Below are 18,045 nucleotides of genomic sequence, written 5' to 3' on the forward strand. Positions count from 1 at the left end.
TAAATGAGTTGGGTGTACTCATTTTCTTTCTTTATGTTTTTTTTTCATTTATTTTTATATGGTGATCCAGCCAGTAACACACGCTGTAGCCAAATTCTCAGCTTTGTGTTTTTATGTGAATTTTGTAAGGCATGAAAACAATATACACATTGGGGTTGATTTACTAAAACTGGAAAGTTTAAAATCTGGTGCAGCTCTACATAGAAACCAACCAGCTTCCATTTTTTGTTTATATATTATTTACATCTGATTTATTTTTATTTTTTGTCGTAGCTTAATTGAACAAGCTGAAGTTAGGAACGGATTGCCTACCATGCACAGCTGCACCAGATTTTGCACTTTAGTAAGTCAACCCCATTGAGCCCAATGAGGACATTCACATCAGTGCACTGTAGTGTAAAAAAATAGGCTGAACCAATTTTAGATCCATTTACAGTATACAGTATGTGTTCTTTGGCTCATTGAAGTGTATGGAAGTGAATTAAAATGCACATACTTTGGTATGTCATAATGAGAGAATGGTTATGTCCGTAAAATTTAGGTCTCATACACACAGATGTTTTTTCAGCAGTGTTTTTGAGCAGCTTAAAAATGCAATTTCATGTTATTTAATGGCCTCATACAAACCATGGTGTTTTGAGCTGTAACAGGCATTGGCGTTTTTAAGCTCAAAAACAAACCAAGGACCAGCGCTAGAGCTGTTTTGATTCTGACGCAGAAAAAAGCTAAAAAAATGCACAGTAGCACTGTACTGGCATTTTTAAGCTTCAGCGTTTTTAAGCATTTTTAAAAAATGTTTATTATGTGATTGGTCACTGTATGTAGGGAAAAACAAGAAATTCCTGTCTGTAATTACCCAAAAGTCCTTTGCACAACTGGAGGATTGTGTGGAAGAGAAAGAGGAGGAAAAAGACATGGCCAGCTCTGTTTCACAGCCAGTTTTAAAGGGGTTGTAAAGGTAAATGTTTTTTCACCTTAATGCATTCTATGCATTAAGGTGAAAAAACATCTCACACTGCCGGCGCCCCCAGTCCCCCCGTTTTACTTACCTGACCCCTTGAAAATCCCGCGCTCGCCCCCGCCGTCCTCTTCGCCGCTCAGCCTGGCCGCTGATTGGCTGGAGTGGATGGATTGAAAGCAGCGCAGCCATTGGCTTGCGCTGCTGTCAATCACATCCAATGACGCAGCGCGCCGGGGGGCGGGGCCTTGTGATACAGCGAGCGGCTATAGCCGCCGGCTGTATCACGGGAGCGCGCCCGCAGTGCTTCTCACCAATGCGAGGGAGCTCGCATTAACGTGAGAAGCATCTGCGGGAGGAAGCTGAGACAGCCGCCGAGGGACCCCAGAAGAGCAGGTTCGGGGCCACTCTGTGCAAAACGATCTGCACAGTGGAGGTAAGTATGACATGTTTGTTATTTTAAAAAAATAAAATTTTTTACTTTACAACCCCTTTAATTTCAGCTGTGGAGGCCCATCCTGAGCTTTGGGACCTGGTGCACCCACAACATGGGGACCACATATTGAAAAACAATGTGTGGATGGAGATCAACTCATCAATCACTCCAGAGTGGGATGCTATGTCACATGGTCAACAAAAAGAAACAAGTAAGTCTATGTTCATGGAATGCATGATCTGTTTGTTCTGTAATGTAAATGTAGAATGCATAACCCTTATTAACCTCTTCCTTTCCACTTTCCTCTTCTTGTCCACTATTCTTTAGGCACAGTCCTTTAGTCGTAGTGGAAATCCCTCCGTGACCACGTGAAGAGGGACCTCACGGAAGAGCGCCCAAAAAGAAGCCGTACGTGTATCATCAGAACCTGGCCTTTGTAAGGCAAATGATGATTAACAGCACCAGAGAGTATGTTTTTGTATTGTGTTCTTTTTACATCATATAACTACCCTTGTACATTTCTTTGCAGGCAATATGAATTTTCTATGTATAATGTCAACTAACTATTTAAATTCTATTCTTTGCAGGATGATATCCAATATTTCTGAGAGAAGAGAGGAGGCAGGGGAAGAGCCAGTGGTGGACAGACCCACCACCAGTGCCACGGACAGCTCAGCCTACACATCTCCCTGTGACAGCAGTGTTGGAAGCCACGACGAGGAGACAACACATGAGGTAACTGTCCATCCGATATGTCTGCCTGTCTATATACCTACATGCCAATCTATATATTTTTTTTCTTTTGCAGGAATTCAGCGTCAGCCAACAACAGCGGCAGAGGGTGGGTCAGTTTATTTCAGAGACTGAGGACAGGGTGCTTGCACTGCTACGGGAAGTGCGCCAGGAGAGGGGCAGCTTTGATGCCTTCCTTGACCCAAGCAACAAGCGCGCCTGCTTCCGGCGCTACATGTACAACATTCTGGAGGACATGGGGGGAGACCTGGAGATTCATTGTATGGATCGATTGAACACCATCTCTATGCAATACAGACAGGCAAAATCTAGTGCTGTGCCACCTCTACCTTCAATCAATCCATACACTGTTTCCCAGGATCCACTGATGGCCCCCAGGACCTCAGCAGTGCAAGCGCCCCCTCTCTGTATCAGCACCCTCATCTCCGTCAGCTGCCACCCACCATGCCCCAGACCCCATTATACCCCTCACACTCACTTACATCTGCCCATCATTATATGCATGGGCACCAGTCCCATTCCTTCCCCCATCCCCAATCCCCACATCCCCATGGTGACCAGGCATCCCAGCACACATATCACCAGTTCTGTTTTTATATACCATAAATAAAAAAATGTTTTGATTAACAAATTACTTCTGATTGTTTTCATTTATTTATAGGATGCACAACAGCACTCATTTTCACTCTGCCTGAGACAAATGCATGTTAAACCCAAATAGCCTAAATTATGAATGACTGCGTGCACACACTATAGCCAAAACCATAAAATTAAGTGATATACAAAATATAAATGAAAAGTCTGTACACAGTGTTCTATGTCCATACAGTGGTACATTCCTAAAATCTCACATCAGTGTCCTTAATTTACCAAATGAAACGTGGCTGTGCTGCACCAATATAGCATACAAGTGATTGTCAGTGCCTTGCCCCTCACTCACAACTGTATAAGAAAGTCACAAATCCACTTTAGGGGTATAAGATTCACTCCTTCCTATCTTGCTCATAAATATATTTGAAGTCCTCCCCTCCCAAGGGACTGAGAGAGACACAAGCTGAGAAGGAACTCATATAGTATAGTACATTTAATAAAAATTACACAGAGATTAAAAAATGCTGTGTCAAAGCAGGCACCTAGTTCGTTCGGCTCATTCACTGTACAGTAGCATCACTAGCCCCTAGACCTGGGAGGCCCAATACAGCTTAATGTGAGTTTTTAATCTCTGTGTAATATTCTTTAAAAAATGCACTGATCACATGTGCAGTACCATGGCAACTACAGATCACATGAGACAAAGATGACAGCCTTGGTTATAAAAAAAATAGGAGGGTTTGGTTCTGCTTTAAGTTGCAGTTTGGCTTCTACTCAAGCTATGGTATTTTGGACAGTTTATAACTACCATTTCATATCTGCCAACATTTTGAGATGGGAATAAGGGACACCTACTAACAAATGTATGTAGGCATAGAACACGCCCCCATGCCACACCCACTTAAAGGAGAATTACTAAAAAAAAGGTTAATTAAATCCACAAGGACATTTTTTTTTACCTCTACTATTCCTTTATACTGGCTTTTAAAATTTACAAAGGCACCAATTTAGAAGTTGGATGAAAGGTTTAGCACTGGGAAACACTAAAAGTGCATTTTATATACAACTATATAGATCAGACCAAAATGAGGGAAAAATGAAGAGCAACAGAGGGACATTGCTACAAATCAGGGACATTCCCTGGAAATCAGGGACAGTTGGGAGCTATGCCATTTCTCTATTTTACCTAGTCTACAGTATGTGTAATGCTGGGTTTTGCATATTATCCATATGAGTCTGTGTACTTTCACTAGATGCTTTAATTTTCTCCCAAAACCATATTGTTGTGGTATGGAATCCTTCAGAGTAGGCAATGATGAAATTGTTCTAAGTACTCTAAAAAAAAACAATAATCTGTTAAAATTTGGTAGGTCCAATTTTGGTGAATTCTACAGGGAATTTAGATGGGAATTGCATTGACATCAATGGGACGCAAATTTTGATGGATAATTGTGGCCTCCTGAGAGGCTTCTGAGCAAGCTATTACCATATATATAGCATGGGGAGCTGGACACCCATTGCCATTGGGGGACCATTGTCAATGCAAAAACAAAGAAGAAAAGTAAAAGTGGTAATGAGCCACACGTTAAACTCACTGATGGCACATACTGTGGATAGGATCAGCAGGGGCTGCCTGTAGTATTTACCCCCATGTAGGCTCCAGTCTGTAGTCCCCTGCATGTTGGTTGCTAGAATACAGGTGGCCTGCCACCACTGTCCTAGCAACCAATGATGCTGCATGGCTAGTACTTGAGCAGCACAGTACAGTCTATTGCTTGCCCCAGCAATCACTCCATCCAGACCTTCTCCATCTCCCTGTATTCCAATTACCCCAACCCAGTTTTGGTGGAGGTATATAATTTATCAAGCAACACATGACTGACATACAGGGGTTGTTTTACTGGAAAGTCAAAAGTTTAATTGAAGCTTAATTGAATAAGCTGAAGTTAGAAGTGAATTGGCTGCCATGCAGAGCTGCACCAGATTTGGCACTCTCCAGTTTTAGCAAATCAACCCCATAGTATATCCTCTTGGGGCTTACAGAGCTCTGATTGTCTTGTTCACAATCACAGATACTGTATCAATGTGCATGGACTATTTTGGTGGAAATCAATTAAATTGATTCTATTTTTTTCTGGATTGTGAAAAAAATCAGATCTGAACACCTAGAGATAACCCACATAAACATTATGAGATATGTGTTGCCTCTTGGAAGTTGAGTTTAAGACCTCAGAACTGCAAGAAAAGATTGCTAAACACATAGACGCCTTTTTCTTTTATTGGTGTGAGGTGTCCTTCTGAAACATTGGAGAAAAAGCCCTTACATATGGAATTAATCAGTGGCTCTACTGGTTGGCACAGATTTTAAGTTCCCTTTTCACAACACTACATTACCTAATTTTGTTTTTTGTTTTTAGGTACAAAACAAAACACAACACTAAACACCAGGTGGACAGGGTAGAGATTGTGACATCCCCATACTACCTCTTCAATGAACAAAATGCAAACCTTTCTACAATTGGTGCCTGTGCCAAGCGAGCTACCCTCTTCCTGTGGTTACTATGCAGCAGAGCAGCCACTAGGCAAGGACCTCGAAGACAGAGATGATCATTGTGGCAGCAATGACTACTGCAGTGGTTCCCCCCCACTTCCACAGCATACCCACAAGTATGGCATATGCATAAGCTAAATCGCATGCATCCATACCTGGAATTCAGCTTTACCATCAGGCTTTACAGTATATGGATCCTTAATGAGACTGCAGACTGTTAGGATGCATGCTGCTATTGCTGACCTCCCATTTAAAAAAAAAAACTGGCTGTATACTTCTTCTTCTTTAGGGATGATGCCAGGTTTGGTGCCATGAGGGTTCAACAAATCCTGTTTAAAGTTCTATGACCCAAACGTAGCGGCAAACCCCATTTTAGCCTATTTGAGTGAATCCTGTCATCCTGATCATTTTAAGGACTAATAGATAAGCTACCACTGGTGGCCCGTGCATTGCGGGTGATGCCCCACTAACACTTCCGCCGCCCTCCCTATCCATATGCCCGGCCCCTTTCAGGACATCGGACACATGAATTACTATGGAAGGGATAGGCGGGGGTTGTGTATTTTGAAGCACGTGGTTAGAGCCAGAGGCTCTAATAGGCTTCAAAAAAGGATGGGCTCAGGTGCAGAGTCCAAATATCATCCTGTTGTGTGATGATAGCAAATACATTTTTGCTATGGTCACACTACAGTTCCGCCCCGCCAATCAGCAGGTAAGTCTGTGAGATCTGTTTCCAAGTGGCCAATGTGCCAGGTGACCCTATTGGATGCCTAGTGCTTTGGCGGAAGAGCAGACACACAGGGGAGGAAGCCTGAGGAGCGGACACTGGAGCCACCACTGCCCGCACTGGAGGAGAGGCGGAGAACAGCCCTGCCACTGCAGGGGATATATATATATATATATATATATATATATATATATATATATATATACTCTGCACATTATGATGCATTTCAACAGTGCAAACAAAGGTTCATAGGTAAGGGCACTAAACAACAATTTAAGATGCCCCCATCCTGCCCCCATCCTGCCCCCATCCTGCCCCCATCCTTCATTAGGTTTGCAGGCATTTGTAAACCTAAACAAGGGTGGGGAAACCTGAAACTGTTTCCTTTATTTTATAATATAATTCAGCATACCCACATTCCATCTACATTGTGTCTTTGTATTTACTGCAGCAGAAATACATTTATTGTGTGGATTTGCTATTTGGTTGTACAGCAACCTTTGCTTGGATACCATATATACTTTATATATAGTTACAGATTAAGCTACAGTGCCCATACATAACATGCTGTTTGAATAGGCTATAAATAGAGATACTTTTGAGAAAAGGAAACTAAAATTCCACCTTCTGGCTCAAAATGACAAAACTAAATATTTATATGCAATACCTCAGATGACTGGATACGAGGAAAAAAAAAACATTTATATTATATTATTATATAGGCCCTGGTCATGTTAAATTAGGAAAGAAAATGAAATGAAGTAAAGAGAGCATGGTGAAGATCAAAGAGGAATAGTCACTGCTCTGTCTCTTTCAGTGTGTGTGTGTGTGTGTGTGTGTGTGTGTGTGTGTGTGTGTGTGTGTGTGTGTACATTATAGCTTTAGCTATTGAGCTCTGTATTCAACAGGATTTTTTTTTTGAAAAGTAGATATGGATAGCCCCAAAAATGCATGAAAAGGAACCCAACGCTCCACCTGCAAGCTGATAATGAGAATATAACATGTTCGCATGCATTTTTTCATAGACACAAAACAAATTTAAAAAATATTTAAGGAACGTGGTCTAGCTATGCTCTAAGATGGACGTCTGAAGCCAGATCTCCTGCATGTTGGAGCAGCAAAAATAAGCTACAGGATCCCCAGAAAGCCTAACGACCATAGGTAAGGGGGGTCGGAGCTCTTTAACCACCCACAATCCTCAGGATAAAGGTCCTGAGCCAGCAAGTAATATACCCGTGATGTTTTGGGTTACAATGGGAGATGTCCACGTGGCCGCGGCCCCAGCACAGCCTGGCATACCACTCAGCGGCTCCTGTCCCATTAAGGAGAACGGACACACTACAGCACAGCCTTCACAAAACCTAAGCCTGACAGACCTTCAGATGGTTGCAGAAGATATCAAATTCACCCTGTCAGCATCAATCATGGATCTCCTGGCTGACATCCAAGCCATAGTATCCAGGATGGAGACAGTGGAGCAGGCCTCAGCACACCATGCAGATGTCATCAGGCAAATGCAAAGATCCTCTGACATGCACCTCTTAGGCGGCGTACACACGGGCGGACTGTCTGCCCAAACTAAGTTCGTCAAACAGTCCGCTCAAACTTTTGAATGAACGAACTTGCCCACACACGGCACTTTTTGAGCGGACTAAAACGGCAAACTAAGTTCGTCGTACTAAGTCCGCGCAACTTTTCAAATGAACGGACTCGCCCACACACGCGGAGGACAGTCCACTCATTTCGAGCGCGTGTCAAGGTAGGCGGGGCCCGTGACAGAGACATCGCGGGCTCCGCTGCCTGGAATGTACTTAAAGGGGAACCCCAACACCGAAAAAAAATCGGCGTGGGGGTCCCCCCCAAAGTACACAACAGACCCTTGTCCGAGCACGCTACCCGGCCAGCCAGGAAAGGGGGGCGAGCGAGCGCGCCCCCCTCCTGAGCCGTACCAGGCCGCGTGCCCTCAACATGGGGGGTGCCTTGGGGAAGGGGGAGCCGCGCGGCCCCCCCACCCCAAAGCACCTTGTCCCCATGTTGATGAGGACAAGGGCCTCTTTCCGACAACCCTGGCCGTTGGTTGTCGGGGTCTGCGGGCGGGGGGCTTATCGGAATCCGGGAGCCCCTTTAATAAGGGGGCCCCCGGATACCGGCCCCCACCCTATGTGAATGAGTATGGGGTACAATGTACCCCTACCCATTCACCTGTAAAATAAAAGTACCCAAAAAAAAACACAACACACGAGATAAAATATTTTATTGCACAGCTCCGGGGGTCTTCCGTCTTCGGGGGTCTTCTCGCCGGACTCCTCCGCTATCTTCTTGTAGCTCTTTTGCTAGCGGAGGAGTCCGGCTTTCTTCCTCCCCGCCGCCGGCCTCTTCTCCCGACTTCGGGGGTCTTGTCCCCCTCTTCGGTTCTTCTGCCGGGCCACCGCGCCTTCTTATAGCTCTTTTACAGGCGGTGGCCCGGTCTTCTGTCGCCGCTGTCGCCGCCGTCGCCGCCTTCCGTTCTTCTTCTTCTTCTTCTTCTTCTTCTTCTTCTTCTTCTTCTCCAGGAGATGTTGACTCAACGCTCTCTCCGGCCGGAATGCCAGAGCCGCGCTGTGCGGCCACTTATATAGTGACAATGGGGCGGTGTCACATGGTATATGTCACATGGGTTGGTCACATGGGTTGATGTCACATGGGGACTATGACATCGTAAGGGGCGGGGTCACCATGTGACCAACCCATGTGACATATACCATGTGACACCGCCCCATTGTCACTATATAAGTGGCAGCGCAGCGCGGCTCTGGCATTCCGGCCGGAGAGATCGTCGAGGCAACATCTCCTGGAGAAGAAGAAGAAGAAGAAGAAGAAGAAGAAGAAGAAGAAGAAGAAGAAGAACGGAAGGTGGCGGCGACAGCGGCGACAGAAGACCGGGCCACCGCCTGTAAAAGGGCTATAAGAAGGCGCGGTGGCCCGGCAGAAGAACCGAAGAGGGGGACAAGACCCCCGAAGTCGGGAGAAGAGGCCGGCGGCGGGGAGGAAGAAAGCCGGACTCCTCCGCTAGCAAAAGAGCTACAAGAAGATAGCGGAGGAGTCCGGCGAGAAGACCCCCGAAGACGGAAGACCCCCGGAGCTGTGCAATAAAATATTTTATCTCGTGTGTTGTGTTTTTTTTTGGGTACTTTTATTTTACAGGTGAATGGGTAGGGGTACATTGTACCCCATACTCATTCACATAGGGTGGGGGGCCGGTATCCGGGGGCCCCTTATTAAAGGGGCTCCCGGATTCCGATAAGCCCCCCGCCCGCAGACCCCGACAACCAACGGCCAGGGTTGTCGGGAAGAGGCCCTTGTCTTCATCAAAATGGGGACAAGGTGCTTTGGGGTGGGGGGGCCGCGCAGCCCCCCCCTCCCCAAGGCACCCCCCATGTTGAGGGCACGCGGCCTGGTACGGCTCAGGAGGGGGGGGCGCGCTCGCTCGTCCCCCTTTCCTGGCCGGCCGGGTAGCTTGCTCGGACAAGGATCTGTTGTGGACTTGGGGGGACCCCCACGCTGATTTTTTTTTCGGCGTTGGGGTTCCCCTTTAAGTCCATACCAGGCGGCGGGGCCCGCGAAGTCTCCTTCGTGGGCCCCGCCTACCTGGAGACGCGCTCGAAATGAGCGGACTTTTCTCCGGGCGGGAACAGTTCGCTCATTTCGAAAGTACAGCGGACTGGCCCACACACGGGCGGACTGTCCGCTCAAACCAAGTTTCAGCGGACAGTTTTACGGAAATTCCGTAAGACTTTGTTCGTCAGACAGTCCGCTGAAACTGTCCGCTGAAGCCCACACACGAGCGGACTGTCCGCTGAAACACTGTTCAGCGGACAAAGTTGGGCGAACAGTCCGCCCGTGTGTACGCGGCCTTAGCCCTTGTACACACGGTCGGAGAATCCATCGGAATGTGTCCTATTGGACCGTGTTGTCGGATAATCTGACTGTGTGTGGTATGCATCGGACTGATTCTGTCGGAATATCCGTCGGACCCAATTTTCCAACTTGTTGGAAATATTTCCCGACCAACTGGTTCGATCGGACATACTCCGATCATGTGTAGAGAATTTTGATTGGAACAAGTGCCACGCATGCTCAGATCAAATTCCTACATCAAAGCTATTGGCTACTAGCCTGAACGTAGTCCCATCGTAACAAAATTACGTCATCACGTTCTGAATGATCGGATTTTTCGACAACTTAGTCCGACCGTGTGTATGCAACAGTTTCGGACAAGATCCGACGGACAAAGTCCGACGGATTTGGTTGTTGAAATCTCTGACCGTGTGTACATTGGCTTACATATTATAGAAATGCAGTGTCACCTAAAGGATCTTAATAATCTTGGTCGCCACCACAATATACGTATTAGAGGAGTGCCAGAAACAATCAAAATCCAATAGAACAAATCTCTTCAGCTATATTCAATGATATAATGGACAGATCTCCTGATTTACCTGTTGAATATGAAAGAATACACAGAGCACTTAGACCAAGAGGGAGAGATACTGATCCACCCAGAGATATCATATGCTGCTTGGTCAATTTTCACCTAAAGGAAACAATCTTAAAAAAAGCAAGGAGAAAAAAAGAAACATGTACTCTTTAATGGCAATGAAATACAACTTTACCAACAACTCTCAAACATAACACTTCAGCAACGCATAGCTTTACATCTGTTACTGGATCAACTGCGTACCAGAGGCATTCCATACAGATGGAAATTCCCATTCTGCCTATCAGCTACATAGGGAGGTCACACAGCCATGCTGTGCACTCCTGAAGACTTTCAAGTTTTTTGTAAAACACTAAACATACCTACTGTTGAAGTACCTGAACGGTATAACTCCCTTTGCATTAATGATATATGGTTCGAAGTCTCCAAAAACGACACTCCAAGAGCCTAAAGAAACTGACGGACTGTTTTAGTTGCTTATTTCTATCTTAGGCTATCGCATAATTAAACTCTATATTCAATAATGTAATGACTTGGAACCTGGTTATACATACTATTCCAAGGTTAATACCATTCTATGTTCTGTACAGTATCGTTTTTTACTATGTGGGAGATATACTGGTGGATCAAATCTCAGTTCAAAAATACTAAAAACAAACAACAGAGAATATCTATTTTGGAAAGATAACCAGCAGTTCAATCTATAGAATAATAGGTTACCAGAAAAGTTATTGAGCAGCTCTTTTAATTTATACTAGCCTAATACATCTAGGTCCACCAGAGTATTTCACACATAGATCGGACCCCCCCCCCCGCTGGATACGGCGGTCCGGTTCGCTCCAGGAGCGATCCGTGATGAGGGGATGGCCGTTGGTTTCTGGCCACCCCCTCTGGATCGCTCCTGGCCAATGAGAAGCTTCCTCCCACTGTGTATTGTTTACACAGGAAGGAGGAAGTGATGTCATTCTCCTCGGGGCGGTCTTTTTGACCGGACTACGAGGAGAAGACTAAAAGTAAGTGTGCACCAACACTACACTGACATGTAGGTACACACAGGCACACGAACCCCCCCCCCGATCCCCCCCCCGATCGCCCCCGATCCCCCCTGCCCCCCCCCAGTCACAGTGTCACTGATTGCATTGATCATTTCTTTACTGATCACTGCATTCAGTGTCAGTTGTAACAGTTAAAACTGTCAGGGCAGTTAGTGTTAGGTCTAGGGTAGCCCCCTATCACCCCCCAATAAAGATTTAACCCCCTGATTGCCCCTAGAGTTAACCCTTTCACCCCCTTTTGCCAGTGTCACTAAGCGATCATTTTTCTGATCGCTGCATTAGTGTCGCTACTGTCGCTAGGTAGCTAGTTATTTTTTTAGGTTCACCGCCAGGTTTTTATATCGCTAGGTACCCCAATATACTACCCAATAATGGTTTTAACCCCCTGATTGCCCCTAGTTAACCCTTTCACCCCCTTTTGCCAGTGTCACTAAGCGATCATTTTTCTGATCGCTGCATTAGTGTCGCTACTGTCGCTAGGTAGCTAGTTATTTTTTTAGGTTCACCGCCTGGTTTTTATAGCGCTAGGTACCCCGATATACTACCCAATAATGGTTTTAACCCCCTGATTGCCCCTAGTTAACCCTTTCACCTCCCTTTTGCCAGTGTCACTAAGCGATCATTTTTCTGATCGCTGCATTAGTGTCGCTACTGTCACTAGGTAGCTAGTTATTTTTTTAGGTTCACCGCCTGGTTTTTATAGCGCTAGGTACCCCGATATACTACCCAATAATGGTTTTACCCCCTGATTGCCCCTAGTTAACCCTTTCACCCCCCTTTTGCCAGTGTCACTAAGCGATCGTTTTTCTGATCGCTGCATTAGTGTCACTAGTGTCGTTAGGTAGCTAGTTATTTTTTTAGGTTCACCACCTGGTTTTTATAGCGCTAGGTACCCCGATATACTACCCAATAATGGTTTTAACCCCCTGATTGCCCCTAGTTAACCCTTTCACCCCCCTTTTGCCAGTGTCACTAAGCGATCATTTTTCTGATCGCTGCATTAGTGTCGCTAGGTAGCTAGTTATTTTTTTAGGTTCACCGCCAGGTTTTTATAGCGCTAGGTACCCCGATATACTACCCAATAATGGTTTTAACCCCCTGATTGCCCCTAGTTAACCCTTTCACCCCTTTTGCCAGTGTCACTAAGCGGTCATTTTTCTGATCGCTGCATTAGTGTCGCTAGTGTCGCTAGGTAGCTAGTTATTTTTTTTGGTTCACCGCCAGGTTTTTATAGCGCTAGGTACCCCGATATACTACCCAATAATGGTTTTAACCCCCTGATTGCCCCTAGTTAACCCTTTCACCCCCTTTTGCCAGTGTCACTAAGCGATCATTTTTCTGCATTAGCATTATTTCTGCATCGCTGCATTAGTGTCGCTAGTGTCGCTAGGTAGCTATTTTTTTTTTAGGTTCATCGCCAGGTTTTTATAGCGCTAGGTACCCCAATATACTACCCAATAATGGTTTTAACCCCCTGATTGCCCCTAGTTAACCCTTTCACCCCCTTTTGCCAGTGTCACTAAGCGATCGTTTTTCTGATCGCTGCATTAGTGTCACTAGTGTCGTTAGGTAGCTAGTTATTTTTTTAGGTTCACCGACAGGTTTTTATAGCGTTAGGTACCCCCATATACTACCCAATAATGGTTTTAACCCCCTGATTGCCCCTAGTTAACCCTTTCACCAGTGATCACAGTATAAGTGTCACTGGTGACGCTGGTTAGCCAGTTAGTTATTTAGGTTCCCCGTCAGGTTTTTATATAGCGCCAGGGACCCCCATATACTACCTAATAAAAATTTGAACCCCCCGATTGCCCCTAGTTAACCCTTTTACCAGTGATCACCATATAAGTGTTACGGGTGACTCTGGTTAGTTTGCTTTTTATAGCATCAGGGCACCCACCATTTATTACCCAATAAAGGTTTAACCCCCTGATCACCCGGCGGGTGATATCAATTAGGTTTTAGGGTCAGGGTCTGCGTCACCCCAGGCAGCGCTAGGTTAGTGCCAGTACTGCTAACACCCACACGCAAAGCATAAACCTCCCATAGTGGTATAGAATCTGAACAGATCAATATCTGATCTGATCAGATCTATACTAGCGTCCCCAGAAGTTCAGGATTCCAAAAAAACGCATTGTTAGCGGGATCAGCCCACATACCTGCTAGCACCTGCGTTTTGCCCCTCTGCCCAGCCCACCCAAGTGCAATATCGATCGATCACTGTCACTTACAAAACACTAAACACATAACTGCAGCGATCGCAGAGTCAGGCCTGATCCCTGCCATCGCTAACAGTTTTTTTGGTAGCATTTTATATTTAAATCCAGAAGGCAGTGCTTGGTTTTGGGGTCCCGTACGTGGCTAGGCTCCCAAAAAGTCCCCCACATGTGGTATCCCTGTACTCGGGAGAAGCAGCAGAATTTATTTTGGGGTGTAATTTGACTTATGCCCATAGCATGTGTGAGCAATATATCATTTAGTGACAACTTTGTGCAAAAAAAAAAAGTTTGTAATATTCCCGCAACTTGTGGCAAAATATTAAATATTCCATGGACTCAACATGCCTCTAAATAGCTTGGGGTGTCTACTTTCCAAAATGGGGTCATTTTGGGGGGTTTTGTGCTATTTTGGCATTTTATGGCCTTCGAAACTGTGATAGGTAGTGAGGAGTGAAATCAAAAATTTGCACCATTTGCACACGAGCGGATTGTATGGCGTACTTAGTCTGTCATACAATCCGACGGACAGTCCGTCGTACTTTCCACTGAACGGACTTGACCACACACGGATGCACAAACAGTCCGTCGAAAGCTTGCACGATGACGTGTACAGCACGTACGACGGGACTAGAAATAGGAAGTCCAAGACACAGCAAAGCACCCTTCCACTGTGTAAATCCTTTCTGGGCATGCGCCATTCTTAGTCCGTCGAACTAGCATACTGACGACCGTACTGTCCGCTGAAACCAAAGTACGACGGACAGAATTTAGAAAAAACCGAAATTCTTAGTACTCCGGACTGCACGCTGAAAAAGTCCGCTGAAGCCCACACACGAGCGTATTGTCCGCTGCAATGTGTTTCGACGGACTAAGTACGCCATACAATCCGCTCGTGTGTACGCAGCATTAGAAATCCTGAAGGTGGTGATTGGTTTTCGGGGTGCCGTGCGCGACTAGACTCCCAAAAAGTCCCACACATGTGGTATCCCCATACTCGGGAGAAGTAGCAGAATATATTTTGGGGTGCAATTCCACATATAACCATGGCATGTGTGAGCAATATATCATTTAGTGACAACTTTTCGTAATTTTTTATTTTTTTTTGTCATTATTCAATCCCTTAGGACAAAACAAATAAATATTCAATGGGCTCAACATACCCATCAGCAATTTCCTTGGGGTGTCTACTTTCCAAAATGGGGTCATTTGGGGGGGGGGGGTTTGTACTGCCCTGCCATTTTAGCACTTCAAGAAATGAGATAGGCAGTCATAAATTAAAAGCTGTGTAAATTCCAGAAAATGTACTCTAGTTTGTAGACGCTATAACTTTTGCGCAAACCAAAAAATATACGCTTATTGACATTTTTTTTACTAAAGACATGTGGCTGAATAAATTTTGCCCTCAATGTATGACTAAAATGTAGTTTATTCGATTTTTCTTATAACAAAAAGAAGAAAATATATTTTTTTTTCAAAATTTTCGCTCTTTTTCCATTTATATCGCAAAAAATAAAAATCGCAGAGGCAATCAAATACCAACAAAAGAAAGCTCTATTTGTGGGAAGAAAAGGACACAAATTTCGTTTGGGTGCAATATTGCATGACCGCGCAATTACCAGTTAAAGCAGCGCAGTGCGAAATTGGAAAAAGACCTCTGGTCCTTAAGGTGTTTATTGGTCCGGGGCTGTAGTGGTTAATATTTCACTGCTTCAACTGCTTAACAGCTCCCTCTACTGACAAAAATATGAATGACAAAGGGGAAAAATCTAATTAGACATTCCACATGTATTAAAATTTTCCTAGCCCTAGGATCATAGCCGGTATATACATGATTGAATATAATAGGATGTATAGGATGAGGGTGATTTAAATATGACTATCTCTCTTGGGTAATAAATTTAAAAGAGCGAACAAAAATCCTGGATGGCTTAACTCCAATGTAAAAATGCATATAAAAGCAAAGGAGAAGGCCTTCAAAATATACAAGGTTGAGGGATCATCATCAGCATTCAGACTTTATAAAGAATGCAACAAGAAATGTAAGGGTGCAATAAGGACAGCTAAGATAGAACATGAAAGACACATAGCAGAGGAGAGCAAAAAAAAATCCCAAGAAATGCTTTACGTATGTAAATAGTAAAAAAGGGAGGACAGACTATATTGGCCCAATAAAAAATGCGGAAGGACATCTGGTTACAAAGGATGGGGAGATGGCGAAGGTATTGAATTTATTCTTCTCCACAGCCTTCACGAGGGAATCGGGGGGGGCTCCAGCAACCAAAACTGCAGTGTTTATCCTCAAGACACATCACAGGAAGCACCTCCATGGTTAACAGAGGACAGAAGTAAAATTAGACTTGGGAAACTTAACATTAATAAATCCCTGGAACCAGATGGCGTGCACCCGAGGGGACCTAGGTAACTCAGTCAAGTAATTGCCAGACCATTGTTCCTCATTTTTACTGACAGTCTACTGACTGGAATGGTACCAGCTGATTGGAGTAAAGCCAATGTAGCACCAATATTTAAAAAGGGCCCAAAATACATCCCTGGGAATTACAGACCATTTAGCCTAACATCAATAGTATGTAAACTCTTGGAGGGGATGATAAGGGACTAGATACAATATTTTAGTAATGAGAACGGTATCATTAGCAGTAATCAGCATGGATTCATGAAGAAACAAGTCTTTTAACCTTTGATGAAGAGGTAAGTTTCCAGCTAGATAAAGGAAGGCCCATAGACGTGGTATATCTGGATTTTGCAAAACTATTTGACACAGTTCCCCATAAACATTTACTGTACAAAATAAGGTCTGTTGGCATGGACCATAAGGTGAGTACATGGATTGAAAACTGACTACAAGGGCAAGTTCAGAGGGTGGTGATAAACGGGGAGTACTCGGAAGGGTCAGGGGTGGGTAGTGGGGTCACCCAGGGTTCTGTGATGGGACCAATCCTATTTAATTTGTTCATAAACAACCTGGAGGATGGGGTAAACAGTTCAATCTCTGTATTTGTGGACAATACTAAGCTAAGCAGGGCAATAACTTCTCCGCAGGATGTGGAAACCTTGCAAAAAGATCTGAACAAATTAATGGGGTGGGCAACTACATGGCAAATGAGGTTCAATGTAGAAAAATGTAAATTAATGCATTTGGGTGGCAAAAATAGGAATGCAATCTATACACTGGGGGGAGAACCTTTGGGGCAATCTAGGATGGAAAAGGACCTGGGGGTCCTAGTAGATGATAGACTCAGCAATGGCATGCAATGCCAAGCTGCTGCTAACAAAGCAAACATAATATTGGCATGCATTAAAAAGGGGATCAACTCCAGAGATAAAAAAGATAATTCTTCCGCTCTACAAGACTCTGGTCTGGCTGTACTTGGAATATGATGTCCAGTTCTGGGCACCAGTCCTCAGGAAGGATGTAGTGGAAATGGAGCGAGTACAAAGAAGGGCAACAAAGCTGATAAAGGGTCTGGAGGATATTAGTTATGAGGAAAGGTTGTGAGCACTGAACTTATTCTCTATGGAGAAGAGACACTTGAGAGGGGATATGATTTCAATATACAAATACCATACTGGTGACCCCACAATAGGGATAAAAATTTTTTTTGCAAAAGGGAGTTTATAAATTCTCGTGCCCACTCATTAAAATTAGAAGAAAAGAGGTTTAACCTTAAACTACGTAGAGGGTTCTTTACTGTAAGAGCGGCAAGGATGTGGAATTCCCTTCCACAAGCGGTGGTCTCAGTGAGGGGCATTGATAGTTTCAGGTAACTATTAGATAAACACCTGAACGACCACAACATACAAGGATATACAATGTAATACTGACAAATAATCACACACATAGGTTGGACTTGATGGACTTGTGTCTTTTGTCAACCTCACCTACTAAGACTAAGTACACTTAAAGTATATTAATAATTGTTCTGGATAATGCCCCTCCCAAACATATCCTTATATACTTGTATCCTCAAACTATACCTGCAGCAAATTTTTATTGCTGTCCCACAGTGGCAGGACTTTGTATTACAGCAGTTTTCACTAGACCCCAAACCCACACAAAGGGTGATTTCCTTGACATCCCCTCTGAATAGTCCAGATTCTTTATTATATTAGATAACATTGGTTGTTTTTTGTTTTCCGTTGTTCAGTGTGGAAGTATAAGGGGAAAAACAATGTGAGAAAATAAGGCAGACTAGCAGGCCTAAATCTACCTCCAGTACATTTTTTTTTTTACATTCCCCTGCCTCCTCTCACCACCCC

Source organism: Lithobates pipiens, unplaced genomic scaffold, assembly GCF_037356315.1.
Source record: "Lithobates pipiens isolate NorthernLeopardFrog02 unplaced genomic scaffold, aLitPip1_a1.2 Scaffold_13, whole genome shotgun sequence".
In the NCBI taxonomy this organism is placed as follows: Eukaryota; Metazoa; Chordata; class Amphibia; order Anura; family Ranidae; genus Lithobates; species Lithobates pipiens.